Source organism: Cervus canadensis, chromosome 23 (assembly GCF_019320065.1).
Source record: "Cervus canadensis isolate Bull #8, Minnesota chromosome 23, ASM1932006v1, whole genome shotgun sequence".
NCBI lineage: Eukaryota > Metazoa > Chordata > Mammalia > Artiodactyla > Cervidae > Cervus > Cervus canadensis.
In genome coordinates this window covers 19422982-19441364 of record NC_057408.1, presented here as the reverse complement: position 1 = coordinate 19441364, position 18383 = coordinate 19422982, and the positions used below count along the sequence as shown (strand labels likewise).

Genomic DNA, 18383 nt, shown 5'->3' with positions numbered 1-18383 from the left:
GATTAAATACAACAGAAAATGCAAATAAACAAGAGTGAAAATAGAAATATCACTAAGAGTTTAATTCATGGTTTGAAAAAGGTATTCAATTGCACAAAAGTCATATTATAATGACAAGGGTAAAAAAAGAAACCACCAAGAATGAAACTGTCCTACATGTTTAAATCAAATAACACAGAACGAAATACATAAAGCAAACACCCCAGTGAATACATGAGACAAATACAAGAGACAAAATGGATCTGGGAGAATTAAATCTCTCTTAAACCTAGCAGATTAAAAAGGCAAAAACAGTAATAGTAGACGTGAATAAAGAAGTAGGGTTTATCGAGTATGTCACGTCAAACCCCATACTGGCCAGTTTGCTAAACTAAGGATAGAACATTAGGTGGCTACATGCTGACCACAAAGATGGGCTCTAACAGTTCCATAAATCAGAAACAGCACAGGTCTTCCAAGCTTCAGACATAGTACTGTGACAGCAAAAACTACCAAGTGAAAGCAAAAACAACATGAACAAAAGTTCAGCCATTTTAAAAATTTTAAACTCTTCGTAACAACTCCTGGGGCAGGAGAAGATCATGCGGCAACTGCAAACCTCTCCTGCACCCCTCTGTGTCAAAATGTGTGGGACACACAGAAAGCCGAAAGGGAAAGCAGCTGTGGGATTAAAAATAAAGAAAACAAGTATGTGAAACATTCAAGTCAAGAAGTAACCAAAAAAGCATTAAAATACTTAAATTTGAATTTTAAAAGGTAACGACAAATGAGAAAAAACCCAGCAAAATTGGTAAATAAAGTCAATAATTGGCTCTTTGATAAGCCCAATGAATGAGAAAATTGACAAGCTGGCCTAATCAAAAACAAAAAATAAAGTAGGAGCTGGGGAAAATTAGGTCCACGGACCACAAAAGTAAGGGCAATTAAAAGAATATAATGTTCTTCAAAGCTCTACATTAACAAATGTGAGAATATGGAAAGAAATTACTAATTTTCTATTAAAATATTCTTTACCACCTGAGCCACCAGGTAAGCCCTAAATAAACATCCAAAATCTACTCAGGAATCAACAGAAGAAGCAACAGAACAATAATCAGGTAGGAAATCAGAAGGCCTGTCACACACTCCTTCACTTGCTCAAATGCCAAAAAAAAAAAAAAATCAGTTATGGTCATACACATTTTGAGAAACAACTCAGATGGAGGCTATTTGAATGTTTCTGGAGCGAAAAGAACTTACATAAAGTGAAGAATAGAAAAGAGATAAACAAAAGTTATCTGCGACAACAGAGCACACAGCTACTGTCCTAATAAAGAAAATGTTCTTACAAAGCAACAAATCATGAATAACTCAGTGGAAAAACTGACCGAGTAAGCGAACAGGTGGTTCACAAGAGAAACGATAGTCAACAGACGCTAAGAAATGCTCGATGTGGCTTTAAATTTTTAAAATCCGGTGCTCATTTTTCCTATCAGATTGCCCAAGACTGAGAGACTGATAACATCAAGAGCTGACAAAGACAAAGCCTCACGTCCCTGACTGCTGCTGAGGGTGTGAAACGACATTTTGATATCCTGATGGGAAACTCATCAATATCCCTCAATGAAAACATCCCTTCCAGCCAAAAACTCCATCTTGGGGAACTAATCCCAAAGAAACATTCCCACACGTGCACAAAACTGTGTGTGTCAGAGAGGCTGACATCACAGTAGGAAACCCACAGCGACACAAGAGTCCACGACAGGGACACACACAGTGAAGCTCCGTGGGGCGGTAGCTGCTGGGTATCAGCCCTGCCCACTGCCTGCTGCTGCTGCTGCTAAGTCACTTCAGTAGTGTCTGACTCTGTGCAACCCCACAGACGGCAGCCCATTGGGCTGCCCCGTCCCTGGGATTCTCCAGGCAAGAACACTGGAGCGGGTTGCCATTTCCTTCTCTAATGCATGAAAGTGAAAAGTGAAAGTGAGGTCGCTCAGTCGTGTCCGACCCTTAGCGACCCCGTGGACCACAGCCTACCAGGCTCCTCCGTCCATGGGATTTTCCAGGCAAGAGTACTGGAGTGGGGTGCCATGGCCTTCTCCGTCCCACTGGCTACTCCCACCCAAATCCCCTTGCAGTGGCTCAGACAGACCGAACTGAGTACTGGGCCTTTAAAAACCAGGATGGTTCAATTCCAGAAAAATAAATAACCCAACCAAAAATTGGGCCAAAGAACTAAGACATTTCTCCAAAGAAGACATACAGATGGCTAACAAACACATGAAAAGATGCTCAACATCACTCATTATCAGAGAAATGCAAATCAAAACCACAATGAGGTACCATTACACGCCAGTCAGGATGGCTGCTATCCAAAAGTCTACAAGCAATAAATGCTGGAGAGGGTGTGGAGAAAAGGGAACCCTCTTACACTGTTGGTGGGAATGCAAACTAGTACAGCCACTATGGAGAACAGTGTGGAGATTTCTTAAAAAACTGGAACTAGAACTGCCATATGACCCAGCAATCCCACTTCTGGGCATACACACTGAGGAAACCAGATCTGAAAGAGACACGTGCACCCCAATGTTCATCGCAGCACTGTTTATAATAGCCAGGACATGGAAGCAACCTAGATGCCCATCAGCAGATGAATGGATAAGGAAGCTGTGGTACATATACACCATGGAATATTACTCAGCCATTAAAAAGAATTCATTTGAATCAGTTCTAATGAGATGGATGAAACTGGAGCCCATTATACAGAGTGAAGTAAGCCAGAAAGATAAAGACCATTACAGTATACTAATGCATATATATGGAATTTAGAAAGATGGTAACGATAACCCTACATGCAAAACAGAAAAAGAGACACAGATGTACAGAACAGACTTTTGGACTCTGTGGGAGAAGGCAGGGTGGGATGTTTCGAGAGAACAGCATTGAAACGTATATTATCTAGGGTGAAACATATCACCAGCCCAGGTTGGATGCATGAGACAAGTGCTCGGGCCTGGTGCACTGGGAAGACCCAGAGGGATCGGGTAGAGAGGGAGGTGGGAGGGGGGATCGGGATGGGGAATACATGTAAATCCATGGCTGATTCATGTCAATGTATGACAAAAACCACTACAATATTGTAAAGTAATTAGCCTCCAACTAATAAAAATAAATGGAAAAAAAAATAAATAAAAACCAGGATGGGGTGTGCCAGCCTTTACAATCTGCTCATCCCTTAAGAAAAGTACGGTGTAGGACTTATCTGGTGATCCAGTGGTTAGTACTCTGCCCTTCCAATACAGGGGGTGAGGGTTCGATCCCTGGTTGGGGAACTAAGATCCCACAATCACACAATGCAGCCAAAAAAAAAAAAAGTTGAGAAAATAAGTTGATAGAAAACTCCCATTTTGGAAAAAAAAAAACTGATACTGGGAAAGACTGAGGGCAGGAGGAGAAGGCGGTGACAAAGGATGAGATGGTTGGATGGCATCACTGACTCAATGGACATGAGTTTGCGCAAACTCTGGGAAATAGTGGAGGACAGGGAAGCCTGGTGTGCTGCAGTCCATGGGATCACAAAGAGTCAAAGCAGACTTAGCAACTGAACAACAACAGGTATGTATATTAAGTACATTCATGAAGCTGACGGATTTAAATGCCTAATACAGTGATTGATATCAAGAAAGCAGTTAGTACACAGCAGCCTGCATAAAGTAAAATTACAAAAACACTGTGAAATGTCACACACATCCTTTTTTCTCAAAATGCAACTTTCACTTTGGATTGTAAATATCTTGATGGCAAAGATAATTAAAAGAGTCTTTGCAGTCTACTAACTATGCATTTTGTATAATTATCCGAAAAGAAATAGTTTAATTTCAGCAAGAAGAATGCTACCCTAAGTATTTGTCTATAATTCAATTGCTCAAATACGTGGTTGAAAATCAATTAAGAAGTTATCAGTTATCAGTTCAGTCACTCAGTTGTGTCCGACTCTTTGCGACCCCATGAACTGCAGCACACCAGGCCTCCCTGTCCATCACCAACTCCCCGAGTATACTCAAACTCATGTCCATTGAGTCGGTGATGCCATCCAACCATCCCATCCTCTGTCATCCCCTTCTCCTCCCGCCTTCCATCTTTCCCAGCATCAGGGTCTTTTCAAATGAGTCAGCTCTTCGCATCAGGTGGCCAAAGTATTGGAGTTTCAGCTTCAACATCAGTCCCTCCAATGAACACTCAGGACTGATTTCCTTTAGGATGGACTGGTTGGATCTCCTTGCAGTCCAAGGGACTCTCAACAGTCTCCTCCAACACCACAGGTCAAAAGCATCAATTCTTCGGTGCTCAGCTTTCTTTATAGTCCAACTCTCACATCCATACATGACCCCTGGAAAAATCATAGCATTGACTAGATGGACCTTTGTTGGCAAAGTAATGTCTCTGCTTTTTAATATGCTGTCTAGGTTGGTCATAACTTTCCTTCCAAGGAGTAAGCGTCTTTTAATTTCATGGCTGCAATCACCATCTGCAGTGATTTTGGAGCCCAAGAAAATAAAGTCAGCCACTGTTTCCACTGTTTCCCCATCTAATTGTCATGAAGTGACAGGAATGGATGCCATGATCTTAGTTTTCTGAATGTTATTTAAACCAACTTTTTCACTCTCTTTCACTTTCATCAAGAGGCTCCTTATTTCTTCTTCACTTTCTGCCACAAGGGTGGTGTCATCTGCATATCTGAGGTTATTGATATTTCTCCCGGCAATCTTGATTCCAGCTGTGCTTCTTCCAGCCCAGCGTTTCTCATGATGTACTCTGCATGTAAGTTAAATAAGCAGGGTGACAATATACAGCTTTGACGTACTCCTTTTCCTATTTGGAACCAGTCTGTTGTTCCATGTCCAGTTTTAACTGCTGCTTCCTGACCTGCACACAGGTTTCTCAAGAGGCAGGTCAGGTGGTCTGGTATTCCTATCTCTTTCAGAATTTTCCACAGTTTATTGTGATCCACACAGTCAGAGGCTTTGGCATAGTCAATAAAGCAGAAATAGATGTTTTTCTGGAACTCTGTTGCTTTTACCAAATTATTTACCCTGAATTCCACCGCTAACAAGGGCTTTCCTCAGTGGCTCAGTGGTAAAGAATCCACCTACAATGCAGGAGACGCAGGAGACTCAGGTTTGATTCGCTGGGTCAGGAAGATCCCCTGGAGAAGGAAGTGGGAACCACTCCAGTATTCTTGCCTGGAAAATCCCATGGACAGAGGAGCCTGGCAGGCTACAGTCCAAGGGGTCGCAATGAGTCAGACACGACTGAATGAAGGAGCAGGAGCAGACCGAAAGGGAAAGTGCTGCGTCTTCGTACCATTTTGTGAAAGTATATGTAATTTATTTTTGAAATCCTCTATGTCTTCAAAGTGAAGTACTGTGTCTGTCTTTACCTCCTTACACAAGAGAAACACAGCATAAGGTTTGGGCCCCAGATGTCCATGTTTGATTCTGGCTCAATAACTAAAATGTGAAGCTTCATATTAATTTCCAGAATAATGACATTCAGATCAACTCTCCGCCAGAAAACGGGATGCTACCATAGAAGACAAAATTTTGGGGGAACGGGAAAGGACGTCATTTGTGCTCAGCTCCCACGAATCCTCAAAATTAAAAATAGGACGAAGTTCATATTCATAGCTTCAACTTCAGACATCTTACGGTGAATTAAGCGTGCAAGTGGAGAGGAAAGAAATCTTCTGCCCCACGTGACTAAATGTTAAGCCTGCAATCCTGCATCTGCTTCCCACTAACCTCCAAGACCAGCCATGGTTTGTCTAAGAAAGGGATGTTTTAATCAGAACACTTGAATTTATTGTCATCCTGAAGTCCCATCTGACTAGCAGATCCTCAGGCAAATGAATACCCATAAATTTCACATGACGGGTAGAAACCGCCTAAGCTCTTGAGCCCCCCAGATGTGCAGCCAATTCAGGGTGACCATCTCCAGGGCCTTCAATCTTTTCCTAGAAAAGGGCCCACTTATGAAATCCAATTTCGAAGAACTGACTCATTGGAAAAGACCCTGATCCTGGGGAAGACTGAAGGCAGAAGGAGAAGGGGACAACAGAGGATGAGATGGTTGGATGGCACCACCGACTCTAAGGACATGAGTTTGAGCCAACTCCAGGAGTTGGTGATGGACAGGAAAGCCTGGCGTGCTGCAGTCCACAGGGTCGCAAAGAGTCGGACACGACTGAGCAACTGAACTGAACTGATGAAATCCAACGCATTGAGATGCATGTAAATTGGCAAAACTCTGCTAAGAATGTCAGGTCCACACAGTAAAAAATGGTGATCCTGACCCTGACAGTTCGCATTTCTCCTTTAAGTGGAAATATCCCTTTGCCTCAACCTGCACACATCTAAAGCATGGTTTAGCTGGGCCACTGAAACAGAAAAAGAGAAACAGCACTTTTTCTCAGAGCTGAAAAGCATTGATCTGGACTTTGTTATCCCCCAGGAATGCCAGTCGATCTTTTTTTTTTTTGCTTTTAGGTCCGGTAAGTTTCCTGAACACTGATACTGTGAGTCCACAGGCCAGAGAATCAACAAAATTCTAGTCTGTTTCAACACCATTTATCTATCCAAAGAAGCATTTTCGGTGATTGATAGGGTGAGAAATGCAACGTGACCTTCAGTCTAAATGCTAAACGTGCTGACCAGAACCTGGACTCTCGGGCCGGAGCAGCAGGTAGACTGCAGCGGGTGGCCAGCAGCAGGACCAGCCCCACGATCCGGAAGCGGTTTAACCAGGTCTCGCCTTGAAAACGTGACAGAACTTAACAGCCAGCAGGAACAGCAGTCTCAAGATTCGTGGGGACACAGACTAGCTTTGCACCGACTCCTGGAACAGCAGGATTTTCTGCCTGACTGTGGCAGGTAATAAATATACCGACACAATGTGATTCTCTTGCAATTTTCAACCCGTAAATCCCCTTCCACCTGGTAGCCAAACACCCCCGTCACACTTTGCCACACTCAGGACATAGCCACTGTAAAGCCCACGAGGGCAGGACCTCCGTGTCTCTCACTGTGATTCCCTACAGCGCAGGGGTAAGACACAAACCATCCTCAAAAACACTGCGGATGCGAAGGAACGGAAATTCATGACACTGCATTTAACCCTCTTCTCCTTGAAAGAAGCATCACCCCCTTAAAGGAGGTCCATTTGCTCTTATGACTGACTTGACTCTTCCCTCTGAGACAGAGCTTTTCTGAACTGTTGCTGCCCATTTGGGGAAAATGAATCTTCATCGTTATTATTATTAATAGGGTTACTCTGAAATGACCTACTTTAAGAAGACTGATGAAGGACACTGGTTCCAGGTCCACCGTGAGGGAAAGAGGTTTTCCCTTTGCATCCACACCGCCCTCCTGAGTGAAAAGCCCCCACGCTGGCATTTCCATGAGCTTTGATACAGAGTTCAAAGCATACTGTGTTCTCATCCAACCACCGTATTTCACATCCCAGGACCTGGGAGCAGAAACGAGATGGGCACGAGGTCATCCATGAAGAATGTGAGGGGAGGCTCTGCAAAACCATAATCTCAGAAAAACACTCTGCTCCCCCGCACAGAGAGCATGTTGTTGGTGTCTGATCATTATTACAACAACAACACACAAAATTATCAGTGAACTCTGCCTGGCTTTCCACTCCAGGCTCACCTTAAGCCCCCAGGCAAAGTAGACAGTTTCCATATTTTATACAGTCGCTTTCTGTATTGTGAGGTTAATAAAACAAAAATGAAGCAAATTAGGATTTAAAGCTTCCTAGGCTTCCCAGGGAGGACTTCCTGGTGGCTTGGTGATCAAGAATCCACCTGCAGGAGATCCAGGTTCCATCCCTAGGTCTGGAAGATCCCCTGGAGGAGGGCATGGATACCCACTCCAGTATTCTTGCCTGGAGAATCCCAGGGACAGAGGAGTCTAACGGGCTACAGTCCATGGAGTCACAAAGAGTCAGATGCAACCGAGCAACTGAGCGCACACACACATGCTCAACATAAAGAACATCTATCTAACTGGATTAGACCACGAGTCTCACCTGCTTGTAAAGTAAACAGACTTTTTTTTTAATGTGCAAAAAGTAGGAAGAATTAAATGTCTTTTATGCTGGATGTAAAGTTTATATTTTTACATGCTGCATATAAAATTACCACTAGATAAGACAGAATAAACTGGAACCTTTGCAACTCTCCTTGTGTTTTGAAATTCTTGAGTGGCCTTCATCTGCCGTTTAGTCTGCTCTCCGGCTCCCTTTCTCGAGTGCACTGCACAGTTAACTCTGCGGGCCCTCAGGGGAAGCCGGCGTCTGACCCCATTTCACAGATGAACAAGTTAAGGCACACGGGCTTCACAACCGGCCAGAAGTCAACATGACTGGATGTGAGATGGGAAGCCAGAGGCTGCATCTTGCACTACAACTCCTTCCCACACACCTGCAATCTGGGATTCACACACCTGAGTTACTGGATGCTGCATCAGAGGCGGGGGCCCAGCTGCAGGAACCCGGGGGAATATCTGGACAGGATGGCTCCTGCTTCCAAGGGTGCTGGGCTGATTTACCAGGGACTCTCCGGGGGACAGACACGCGGCAGGGTCAGCCTCGGGCCGCTGGCCATCCAGTGCCTCCTTCAGCTGCCCTTTCCAGCCCCCCCGCCCCGGCTCCTGCACAGACCTTGAGAATGATAGAAGGGAACTTTCATCCCTTAATTACGCTGCCCTGATTCTGGAAATATCTGAGATATTTCCAAAGTGTCCTGCACCGCCCCTTAGAACCCTCGTCTACCGACAGCTGAACTGGGGGAGTGCAAGGCCCTGATGAATCTCAGCTCCGGCTCCCACCCCCGACAGCATCTCCAGCCCCACAGCTGCTCCAGCTCCACAGGGGCCAAACCAGGCGAGGCCACGTCGGGCTGAGCCCTGAGTGTAAGATCCGCGGGGATTTCCATGGCTCAGAGCAAGACAGAGAGCCAAGAACATCTCAGTAGTAACTTTTACGTCATTTACGTGTTCAAGGAACATTTTGGATCTACCAGGTTTAATAAACCGTATCATTAATTTTACCCATTTCTTTACCCTTTTTGCACGGGGTGACTAGAAGATCAAAAATGAAAATGTTCTAATACCCAGCAGCACTGCCCACTGGGGCTAAAGTCAGCAAGCCAGCCACCTGTTTTTGTGTGGCTTGCGTATGAGCTGAGGACAGTGGCTGGGGAAAAAATCAAAGAGAGAACAGCATTTTGTGACATGTGAAAGGACATGAAATCAAGTTTCAGTGGCCACAGACAGAGCTTGTTTACTCACCGACACGCTGTCTGTGACTGCTTCTCCAACTGCTACAAGGCAGACAGAATGAGCCCCAGCAGAGAAAGTCTGGCCCACAAAGCCCCAAATGTTTACTATCCGGCCCTTCACAGAAAAAGGCTGCCAACCCAGCCCAACAGGGACCTGGCTTCCCAAGATCGGGCCCTCCTGGGCTTTGGTGCAGGCTCCACAAGCCGACCTGCAGGAGAGGGGCTGGGACCCCTGGCTGGCTGGACGCCTGGACGCTGATGCAGGGGTCTCCTCGCTTCAAATCCCCAGACCACCCTGTAAATTCCTCCTTCTGCTCATCTTCACAGCAGACATGGCCACACACTGCACGAGGCCCACCTGCTCAGGCGGCCGGTCCCCGCTGAGGGCACCTTGACCCTGGCTCCCAGCCCCTCCTGGTGATGCATCGGTCACCCAGGCCACCTCGAACAGAGGCGGGGGCCCGGAGGAGGGACACTGGCCTTCCACTGTGATCTCCCACAGACAGACACAACTCCAGGGGGCTCAGACCAAGACTCAAAGTTACGTTTCGACAAGCATGAGGAGGGTCAGACCCCAGGTGACCACCCAGAAGACAGTCTGCTCAGACAACCCAAGTTCCTTAACCACGAGGGTCTCAGCATCCTCCTGGGGGGACGGGGCTAGAACGAGCTCCTCTCTCCCAACTGTGACGAATACCAAACAACACACAGAATGTGGCAGGCATGGAACCAATGTTCGTAAAAAGGAACGAGCCTTGCTGGACATTTATGAGCTATTTGTGGGCTGGGGGTGGGGGGCTGGTTATTCAGGTAGTCACTCAATTCAATTCAAATCTGTGTTAGGCCCTAAAAGATAAAAACTCAACTTATAACAATAAACTGCAGTGCTTAAAACCTGGGATCATATTGTCATGGGGACTCAGAAAACAGCTCTCAACTTGGAATGCTGTATTCTGATGCCCTGACTCCAGGGGAGCTCCAGGGAACCCCCTTTGTAAGTCACTACGGACTCTCTCCAAGGGCACCGCTGAGGGTCGGCTAAGGGAAAACACGAGGCCTGTGCGAAAAAGGCCAACGGAGAAACCAGAGTGAGGACTCTCCTTTAGGGTTACAGGACAGAACCCTCCTCCTTCATGGGAGAGCCGGTGAGTTCTGCCCTCGCCATCTAGTCGACATACAAATAGCCCTATTTCACTCATTTTTAGTGGCCAGAAGACTCAGATTCTAAATTTCGGTTCAAGTAAACCCACTGGAGGGAACACGATGAGCTGGATGCGAAATCCTACCTTCCCCTCATCAGGGCCTATTATTCCACTTCCTTGTTCTTGACTTTCATTTATGCTTTCCTCGACATTTAATGTGAGCTTCCCAGGTGGTGCTGGGTCTACACTCGCGGAGTTCAGAGCTCCGATCAGCCCTGAGCCTTCTCAACAAGCTCATCCTGAAATCACTGCAACCTCGCTTCCTTCCCGTGAGCTCAGCACGAGGCATCGGGGCAGGGGGGCATCGGGAAGGCACAAGAGTGCGACTCAGGAACCCTGCATGTGAGCTCGACTCCATCACCGCGGCCTCGCCGAGGCACTGAATTCTGCTGCATTTCAGTACCTGTAAAATGTCCAGGTCACCCCCAAAGCATCTCTAAGCTGCCTGCCAGTAACATACATGTAACTCTCAATATGAACCCTTTTAAACAAGCCCAAACAGAAATAGCATCAATGCACAAAGAAAGGTAAATAACCAGGGAAGTAAACGCTTCCTTCCACGGTCATTCTACAGAATCGACTGAAAACCCCACAGACGTGGCAAGCACACGGGGCGCAGTGAGCCACCGAAGCCTGCTTGGGCTACAAAGGTGCAGCTCGGTCCGCGTCTAAATGGTGCCTTTATGGCCCCAAAGAGCTCACGCACTTTCCAAAATAGTCTACTATTTCCAAGGACACTGGGAAGAACTTATTTAACCGCTGGCTGAAATATACACTCTCAACAGCCCTGAACATTGGTAGCTAAACAAACACTGGACGGTCCATCAACCGACACCCACATGCATAAAATAAATCTCAAATTCTAACTGTGGTATCTTCTTTTTTTCACCAGTCCCTACAGATACTTTCAAGTGTATAATAGCTGTTAGGAAAATTAACCTTCCTTTGTCAAGTTCAAATTTTAAGCAGCCCATAATCTTTCGTCAACCTAGAAAATAACTGATAAGCCAATCTTCCTGTAAAACCATTAACAGACTCTGCTTTTCTGTCACCAGGGTAATTTACTGAGGCCAATTTTAATCCTACCACTAAACCACTAATCCCATGACTCTACAGAATTGTCCCAAGTTTACGTTGCTATGGCAAGTATTTTTACATTAGAAATTCAGTTATTTACTTAGAGTTCTGTTTTTTGTTTTTAGGAATGAGATCATTATCATCGCCTCTTGTTTCAAAAGTAAAAAGCAGTTTCTGAGCTAAGGAAGCCACTTGAGCACCTGGGCTGTGCTGCGCTCATCACAATAACACTGATTTCAATTACGCTCAGTGTGAGTCAAAGGAACAAATTATCACCATTATGCTAATGGTCACACTAAAGACACAGAAAGCTTTGGAGTGATGAGTCTAAATCTGCTGGGACGATGATTACCAATGTGAATGATGATATTTCCTCAAACTGGCACGGAACTCTCCTTGGGTCACTGATGGCGTCAATATGAATTATGTGTCAGCCACAGCGACCTTCGTTCACATCACTCAGACTCCCTGAGCGGTACCTGGCCCCACCCTCCTCACGTGCCCACCTGCACAGTTCACATCACTCAGGCTTCCTAAGCGGTACCTGGCCCACCACCCCATCCTCACGTGCCCACCTGCACAGTGCATATCACTCCAGGCTTACTGAGTGGTACCCGGCCCACCCCCCCATCCTCACGTGCCCACCTGCACTTTACAGGCAACACACACATGGATGAACATAATGTGTTCACTGCTTTCCTTAAAACAGGGAACACAGTATGATTAAAGCTGAGGAGACTGACTCAGCAAGAAACTGTCTAGAGACACAGGAGCTTTGATGGCGACTCTGCAGCCATATGGGACCTTAAACACAGAGGCAGAGTAGCACTGGAACATATACATTACATGTGTAAAAGAGTTAGTGGGAAGGTGCTATATAGCACAGGGCACTCAACCAGAGGCTTGGTGATGACCTGGAGTGGGGGGGATGGGGTGGAAGGTGGGGGGGAGGGCCAGAAGAGGACGTGTGTATACCAATGGCTGATTCCTGCTGATGTGTGGCAGAAACCAACACAACTTTGTGAAGTAACCATCCCCCAATTAAAAGTAAATAAAAAAGAACAGAAACCGATTCACAGCTACAGTCAACAACCTGATAGTTTCTGGGCAAAAGGAGTGGGGGAAGGGCAAGATAGGTGAAGGGGATTAAGAGGTAAAGGTACCTCTTAATAGAAGATAAACAAGACACAAGGACATAGTGCACAGCATGGGGAATGTGGTCAATATTTTATAATAACTTTTATAATAACTTTATATGGAGTATAATCCATAAAAATATCCAATTACCATGTTGTACACCTGATACCTATATGTATTGTAAACCACACTTCAGTTGAAGAAGTATCAAACCAAAATATTGCATACCTTAAATTCATACGATGTTAAATGTCAATTATATCTTAACAAAAACATCCCCCCCCCAAAAAATGGAGGCAGACTCTTCATCCATGTCCTCATCCATCCATTCCAGAGATGCAGCAGGTAACAGAGAAGCTGGTGATCACACACATGTCTATCTAAACACTCCAAATAACATGTGTAAATAAAACAAATTCTTCAGTGAAAAACATCACAGATTTGCCTTTAGATAATCCCAGAACAAAAGCAGCCACAAAAGTTTAAACTATACATTAGGATCAGCCATCTGCTCAAGGGTTCGTCCATCCATTTAAAAAAAATTAAAAAAGCTAATTATTTAAGAAGGAAAATAACACATAGTTTTTAACTCTAGGTTAAAGTCACCAGAATAATCAGGAACTAAACAGTGGAAATCCTGTCTCACCAGCCGAACTTTCAGCCCATTTACAACCAGCAGAAGTTTTAACTACTCACATGGGGCTGTGTGTCTTCCTGAATCCACACAACCAGCCAACATTTAATGTCAAACTCTTTTCCCACAAACATTATTTCAAGAAAAAAAAAGAAAATCGACACTTGCTCACAGCCCTCAAATACCAACTGAACAAGAAGCTGCAGAAGACAGGAACAGCCTCTCAGCACAACTCTGGAGGCATCCTTCACTGTCCCAACTTTCAAAGAACATTCTGGAATGTTGAAAGGAATCAGCGCCTCACACAGCCCCAGTCAGTCCGAGCAACATAGGTTAAACAGTGCCATATGGCACACACAGGCACATGTTGCCCTTTTCTGAGACAAAGGACAGAAATTCCTAAACAAATATCCTTTCCTTTCACATGGGAAGAGCTGGAGACGGAGGGTTTTTCGAGTAAGATCAAATAATGCTGGAAAAGGGTTTCTTTTTTAATTCCGAGTGCCTAAGAAAAAACTAGAGTTTTACCAGAAAACCTCAATTTTTCAGTCTCCCTTCAACTATGTCGTGAAAGCTAACACCACATGTGAGCCTACGCTCCCCATCTCCTGAGTGAGCAAGAAAAGAACAAGACAGCTGCACGGAGGGCTGAGCTGACAACAGGCAGTCCCCCTTGCCAGAAACGGTGAGAGACAGCCTACCTGGTTCTGGAGGAAGACGGCGCCAGCTTACTTTCCTCCTAAAAGGGAAATACATTAGGTCTCCTTTCAACCCTCCATTGAGGAAGTGTCTGAACTTCAGGTCACATGTAAAACGTATTTCTTAAAGTCGGTTTTCAGAATGTAACGACTTGATTAAATTCCTGACTGCAAAACATCATCAACCCCAACAGAACAGAAAGAAAAAGAAAACCTACCAGAACGAACACATATTTGAAATACACAGGAAAATCTACCTACACCCAATGGAGTTGCTTTTTGAATTGATTTTCCAAAGCTCTGCGGTGGTGCTTGACTCATCATTTTACACGTATTTACATGTTTGGGTTCTAAAACAAGCTGCATTTCTAATTACTTCTGTTTTGTGATTCTCGGTGCCATTTGAATTGGAAGGCTAAATACCAGCTCTTTTTTGGAAAACTACTTTTAAGGGATGTGAGAGCCACAAAAATTACACTTTGTTACAATTCCGAGATATGCTGCTGGAAAACAGTTCATTCTGGACAAAAACATGACAACCAGTGTTAGCTCTGGAAAGAGAAGCTGCAGCTGCCCAAATCACATGTAGCCAGATGCAAGGGATAAAGAATACACCAAACAGACAGTTGCAACTGCTCATTCTGACCAGTCCATCTGAAACACACTTGATACACCTTGGCAGACAGTGTAACTCTCACTTACAAGAAATGCATTTATGGGGCCTGCATGCATATTCCTCCTATAGCTATTTAAGTGGTAACCCTAAAACAGCCCTCTCTTGAAGAAAATTAATTTTAAAATAAAGATGCTTTTTAAAGAACTGGGTAAGATATTTCAAATTTATAGTGAAAGCTTTTCCTTATTCTTCCCATAAGGTTAGTTTTATTAAGAAATTCTTCATAAATAAACATTTGATGGGATTCCTCTCTTAATACAGGCTTGTGACAATTTGCCAGCATTTCTGTGAACTGCAAGTTATTCATAGCTGGAGTCCAAAAATACAAAGGACGCCCTCCCATAAATCAGTGCCCCCCCACTTACTCTGGTGGGGAGGGAATCTCACTCAGGGCAAAGGTCACCCCTCCATCAAAGAGAAAAGTCCCACCTCCCCCTCCCTAAATTCACTTGTTCCTGGAGGCAGAGAGAAGGGACACCAAGGCTTGAATCTGAAAAATGCTGTCACTCTCATGGTCCCAAGGCTCATTTAATCCCAAACAGACCACTGCCAACATACTGCTGGTCATCAGCTGGAAAAGGTCAGAGGTGACATCCCCAAGGAGGGGACCGGAAGGAGAAGAGGGTCACAGTCTCATGAGTAACTCACGCCACCAGTGAGCGCCAAGCCCAGCGACCAGTCAAAAACTTGCTGATACCCAAACTCCAGGTGCCCAGGGACGCACACCCACATCCCACATTCACATCTGCCATCCCGAAGCTCCATCCTGCTAGCCGGTCTCTGCACTTTCCGATCAGACTGCAGAAGGAAGCCACATCCTGCCGCTGCTATTCACTTGAAAGATGCAAAGCCAAGTGAGATGTGGTTTCCTACCAAGAGAGTAAGGATCTGGGAGCTGAGGACGGTGATGCAGTGAATTTTTCCTATTTAGACATTCAGAATTCTGGAGAAGATCAAAGGTGCCGAGTGCCAAGCAAGCCAAGCCAGGTCCACGTGCTGGGCGCTCGTTCTGCTGTGCGTACACAGGGCCCCACTAGTGTTCCCCCAACAGCATTCAGCAAGAGTTAAAGAAACCTTTCCCACATCCTCTAGGACTTTCGAGGGGGAGGAGTTAGGAAAGCAAAGGGATGCATTTTTTAAAGAACTGTGCCAGAATAACTCCATCCAAGAGCTAAAATGCAGAAACATTTACAGCACCTATAGTATCTCCTTTTGAAGACAGAATGCTACTTCTACCTTCAAATATTTATGACTGCAGATATTTGATCAAAGTCTTTTCACTTTCTTCTGCTTTCTTCATTAGTTCTATTCCTTCTGCCAAAATCTATGCCTGTTACTGAGAAAATTTAGCTGTCTCCAGCTAAATGTGGCCATCAAACACCAGTGAAAAAGTTATGTGTTTCCTGCACAACAGAGTTGCTTTACTCAGTTAGAAATCTAATTACATTATAAGCAAAATACCACTTTTAACGATATAGCTAACACTGATGTTGAAAACGGAATAAAAACCAAAAGAGTGTAGTATCCTGAATGTTGAAAACAAACATATTATCAAAGGAAAGCACATACGGTTGGACAAGCTCCTTCCCACTGAACAGAATCGGCTTCTATTTCAGTTTCCTATTTCTATGCCATTAAGGTATAATGCAGTTGAAACTCTAAACACAATCTCTGGCCAGACTTACAGGCATTCTCACAAAATTCTTTATAAAAGAGCCGTTCTGGTAACTTATGAATAAGACCAATACGTATCCTAGAAAATGAATAAATAAAAATCCACAATGACCCAATAAACCAAGTACTGGTTTTTCAAGAACTATCCATGACTAAACTCTCCTTAAATTCCTTGGTCAGATTATCATTTTTCCCTATTTAGTAAGGCTGAAAACCATCTGTTAGAGCTTACCCCACTCCGAGTTATTCTTTAAAGAAGTCTCCTTTTCTTTTTTACATAATTGTTGCTAAACTTAATCTCCACACCAAATGCTCCACCTGTAAGACTCAGATATCTTCAAGTAGGAGCAGGTAAGGTAAGTGAAGTTAAAGTTTAATTCATGGAAGTAGAGACAAGGCAATTTCAGCATCAACCTGTTTTCACAAACATCACCCATTTAATTCACCCTGGGTTGGTCTGTGGGACATGTTACAAAGTTAGACATGTGGGACTTCAGAGCCCCAAGAAAACTTTAATCTCTAAATTAGTCAACTTTAAAGGTCCTTTACAAATTAACAATGGGATTAAGACTGGTGATGAAAACTACTCTTGGGTCATCAGTGACTAATATCAATTACACATCCAAATGTTAAAAGTTCTTGATTGAGTAAGTTTCAGTATATTAAGCCATTTGGAAAGACTGCTCTGACAAACAACAGCTTTCAGAAATAAAACGAAGCAGCACTCCTCCTTTACCTACCAAATAGGCTCCTTGGCTGTTCTGTTTCATTTTAGAGACTTCCCCTATTCTTCTCTCTGAGCTTGAGGGCACATCCCTTGGGATTTTTCTTTTTTTTTAAGAATGTTAAAAGTGCTTTAAGCATTTCATTATATTCAAATTGGCAAGTTAAACAAAATAAAGCCCTACTAAAGAACTAAGAAAAATATCAGACATGATATATTTGTATCTTAACACATCAAACTTCGAATTCCGTTACCAAAATACTGAAGTCTGGCTCAGAACTCAGGGTCTCCCAGGGCCCATTCAGGGGAGCTGGGAGTTGCTCTCAAGGAACTGTCTGTCCCTCTCCCTGACCGGAGCCCTCAGACCCGGGCCAGCTCCGCCCCTCCCACTTCACACACAGGGAAAGCATCGCGGCAGTGGCTTGCGGGGCACTTAATTCTGGCCGGTCTGGGTAAATATAAATACACGGCTATTTTGACGCCACAATCAAAGAATGCCAGAGAATATGAAGGAACAAACAAGTGATAAAATCAGCTCTTTTTTGCGCAGCAGCAGAAAGATCCTACGGAATAGCAGACATGCCGAGTTCCCTAAAGTAGCACTTACATTCCTCAACCAAAATACTCCAATCGTATTAATAGGGAGGCAGGAAAAATAATCCGGAGAAGATCCTGTTGGGAGAATAACCACCCTTGATTCTCCTCAGGTCAGTCCTTTAATGGTATGTCTCACACAGCCACCGGGTGGGAGCACCTCAATGTTTAAATCATCTTTAATCAAGACTGGAGACTAAGGGCAGGTTCACGGGGAAATGCCTTTCTATGGCACGTTTAATTGAGACTTTTGTGACTTGCCATTAGGTCAGCGCCGCGCGCTGCCCAGGGTCCCGAGCCCTGCCCTTTGTTACCCGGTGGACCCCGCCATCAGACCCGGCCCCCGGCCCCCGGCCCCCGGCCCCTTCAGTTCCAGCGTGGGGAGCACGGGCCCCCCACGGCAGGGCGCAGCAACTCCACACGCGACAGCCCCGCACCGGGACGCCTGGGCCCGGTGCCCACCAGCCCCTCACGCCCAAAGCCGCGCGCGGCCCCCTGCCCGGACCGGATCAGGTACGTATCCTTATGTAATCGCCCGGGGGCCACGCCTTTCCCACCGCCCCACCTCCGCCAGGACAAAGTGAAGTTTAAAATAGAAACCAATTACCTGGCCTCGGCGGCGCCGGGGCCCCTGGAGCGCGA

The 18383-nt window shown here is 45.0% G+C and overlaps 1 protein-coding gene across 9 annotated transcripts in view; it reads right to left on the bottom strand.

Annotated features, from left to right (window-relative positions):
• Positions 1–18383, bottom strand: part of ZNF516 (zinc finger protein 516) — a 99397-nt gene that overhangs the window by 75767 nt on the left and 5247 nt on the right. The window lies entirely within an intron of this gene.